Source organism: Orycteropus afer, unplaced genomic scaffold, assembly GCF_000298275.1.
Source record: "Orycteropus afer afer isolate SDZICR_OR568_19922 unplaced genomic scaffold, OryAfe1.0 scaffold00151, whole genome shotgun sequence".
NCBI lineage: Eukaryota > Metazoa > Chordata > Mammalia > Tubulidentata > Orycteropodidae > Orycteropus > Orycteropus afer.
In genome coordinates, this window is record NW_006921738.1 from 3,986,169 (window position 1) to 3,989,645 (window position 3,477).

The window sequence follows — 3,477 nt, forward strand, 5'->3', positions numbered from 1 at the left end:
TTTTAAGACCCCAGTCACTACTCACCAATGTAGGATGTAGAGCAACGCTTTTATGTATTTCGTTGTGCCAATTGAGTCTGGTGTCCCCCAGTACTATGGTCCTGAGGTAGTAGCTCTATTGGATCTCTTTCCCGTAGTGTTGGGATGTCTGTGAGGGATTACTCTGTGTCTGTCTTTTATTGTTTCTGTACAGACTGCAGGTATTTTGTATCGCTGGTGTCTGTACAAGATTAGCCTCAGCTGAGTCTATCCTTGGTCTAGAGTATACCTCTATTCATTGATGCCTGTCTGATCATCTAAGGTTTTTATGTATTTATCTGTGTAGCCTAGTGTTTGGTGTTAATGGCAATGTGGTATTGTGGACACACTGGTTGGTTTTAACATCTGTCATCTATCTCTTATGTGCACAGTTCAGTGTCCTCTCATTTTCCAATGTTATCATGGTGGTCATATATCCTTCCCATATATCCCTCCCCCTACCCATGCCAGCATGTAAGCCCCAACTGGGCCTAAATAAATCCCTCCCTTTCCCTCCCCATCCCAGTAACTTACTAGGTAGGTTTCCTTTCCCAAGCAACCCTTGTCTTTTTACAGTAATGGGCTCATACAGTACTTGTCCTTCTATGATTAACTTATTTAACTCAGCAAAATGTCCTCCAGGTTCATCCACATTGCAAGATGATTCGCATATCCCTCATTGTTCTTTAATGTGGCATAGTATTCCATTGTGTGGATATACCATAATTTGGTTATCCACTCATCCGTTGATAGACATTTAGGTTGTTTCATCTCTTTGCTATATTGAATTGTGCTGCGATGAACATAGGTGTACATATATATGTCTGTTCGTGTGCTATCTCTCACCTCTTTAGGATATATTCCTAGTAATGGAATTGCTGTGTCAAATGGTACTTGTATTTTTAGTTTTTTAAAGAAACACCATACCGTTTGCCATAATGGTTGTACCATTTTACAATGCCACCAGCAGTGCACAAGAGTTCCAATCTCTCCACAACCCCGCCAGCATTTGTTACTATTGGATCTGCTGAACTTTGCCATTATTGTTGGGGGGAGATGATATCTCATTGTTATTTTGATTTGCATCTCTCTAATGATTAATGATCGTGAGCAATTTCTCATGTGTTTGTTGGTTGCTTGTATATCTTCTTTGGTGAAGTGTCTGTTCAAGTCTTTTGCCCATTTGTAAATTGAGTTATTTGTCTTTTTGGTGTTTAGGTATTGAAGTTTTCTGTAGATTTTGGAGATAATTCCTTGGTCAGATATGTCATAAGCAAATATTTTCTCTCTATCTGTGGGTTCTCTTTTTAACCTTTTGATGAAATCTTTCGATGTGTACAAGAGTTTAATTTTTAAAAAGTCCCAGGCATCTAGCTTCTCTTATATCTCCTGCACATTCTGGGTTATGCTTGACAGTCTATTTATGCCATAAATTAGGGCTCCTAGATTTGCCCCTATTTTATCTTTGATGAATTTTATAGTTTTGGATTTTAGAATTAAGTCTTTGATCTCAGTTTGAGTTTGTTTTTGTGTATGGGGTGAGGTATGGGTCTTGTTTCATTTTTCTACAGGTGGATATCCAATTTTGCCAGCACCATTTGTTAAAGAGGCTATCCCTTCCCCATTTAATGGCCTTTGGGACTTTGTCAAAGATCAATTGTCCATAGATGGATGGGACTATGTCTGAGCTTTCGATTCTGTTCCATTGGTCTCTCTGTCTATCACTGTACCAATACCATGCTGTTTTGACTACTGTGGCTCTATAGTACTTCTTAAGATCTGGGAGTGTGAGACCTCCCACTTTGTTTTTCTTCTTGAGAAGTGCTCTGCTTTTTCTAGGTCTCTTTCCTTTCTATATGAAATTAGTAATTAGTTTTTCCATGTCCTTAAAAAGTTTTGTTGGAATCTGGATCAGGATCGCGTTAAATGTATAGATTGCTTTAGGTAATATTGACATTCTTACAATGTTTAGTCTACCTACCCATGAACAAAGCAGGTTCTTTCATTTATGTAGTACCCCTGTTGTCTCCTGTAGCAGTGTTTTATAGTTTTCTCTGTATAGGTCTTTTGTGTCTCTGGTGAGGTTTATTCCTAGATATTTTATCTTTTTCGTAGTTATAGTGAATGGTATGGTTTCCTTTATTTCTTTATCAGAGGAGTCCTTGCTGGTGTAGAGAAATCCAACTGATTTTTGTATGTTGATCTTGTATCCTGCCACTTTGCTGAACCTGTCTATTAGTTCCAGTAGTCTTTTTATTGAGTCCTTGGGGTTTTCTGTGTATAGGATCATATCATCTGCAAATAGAGATAGTTTTAATTCCTCTTTGCCAATATGTATACCTTTTATTTCTCTTTCGTGCCTTATTGCTCTGGTCAGTACTTCCAATACAATGTTAAATAGAAGTGGTGATAGAAGGCATCCCTGTCTAGTTCCCATTCATAAGGGGAATGCCTTGAGCCTTTCTCCATTAATAATGATCTTGGCCATTGGCTTTGCATATATACTCTTTATTATGTTGAGGAATTTCCCTTCTATCCCTATTTTGCTGAGATAGATGTTGGATTTTATCAAATGCCTTTTCTTCATCAGTTGATATAATCATATGGTCCTTTTCCTTTGTTTTGTTTATATGGTGGATTACATTGATTTTCTGATGTTGAACCACGCTTGCAAACCTGGTATGAATCCCACTTGGTCCAGGTGTATTAATTTTTTGATATGTTGTTGGATTCTGTTGGCCAGGATTTTGTTAAAGATTTTTGCATCTATGTTCCTGAGTGATATTGGTCTGTAGTTTTCCTTTCTAGTGTTGTCTTTCCCTGGTTTTGGTATTAGTGTTATGCTTGCTTCATAAAATGAGTTTGGGAGTTCTCCATCTTTTTCTATGCTCTGGAATAGCTTAAGAAGCATAGGTGTCAACTCTTCTTTGAATATTTGATAGAATTCTCCAGTGAAGCCATCAGGGCCAGGGTTTTTCTTTGTGGGAAGTTTTTTTTAATGACCTGTTCAATTTCTTCCCTTGTTATGGGTCTGTTCAAATATTCTATTTCTGAGTGGGATAATTTAGATAGATCTTGTGATTCTAGAAACTTGTCCATCTCTTCTAGATTCTCATATCTATCGGTGTACAGTTTTTCATAATACTCTGTCATTATCTTTTTTATTTCAGTTGGTTCTGTTGTGATGACACCGTTTTCGGTTACAATTCTTGTGATTTGGGTCTTCTCCTTCTTTTCTTTTGTTAGGTCTGCCAATAGTTTATCAATTTTATTAATCTTGTCGAAGAACCAGCTCTTTGTTTTGTTGATTTTCTCTATGGTTTTTTTGTTTTCTGTTTCATTTATTTCTGCTCTGATCTTTATTATTTCCTTGCTTCTAGATACTGTAGGACTCTTTTGTTGTTCTATTTCTAGTTGTTGGAGTTGATAAGTTAGAGTGTTGATTTTGTTTCTTTCCTC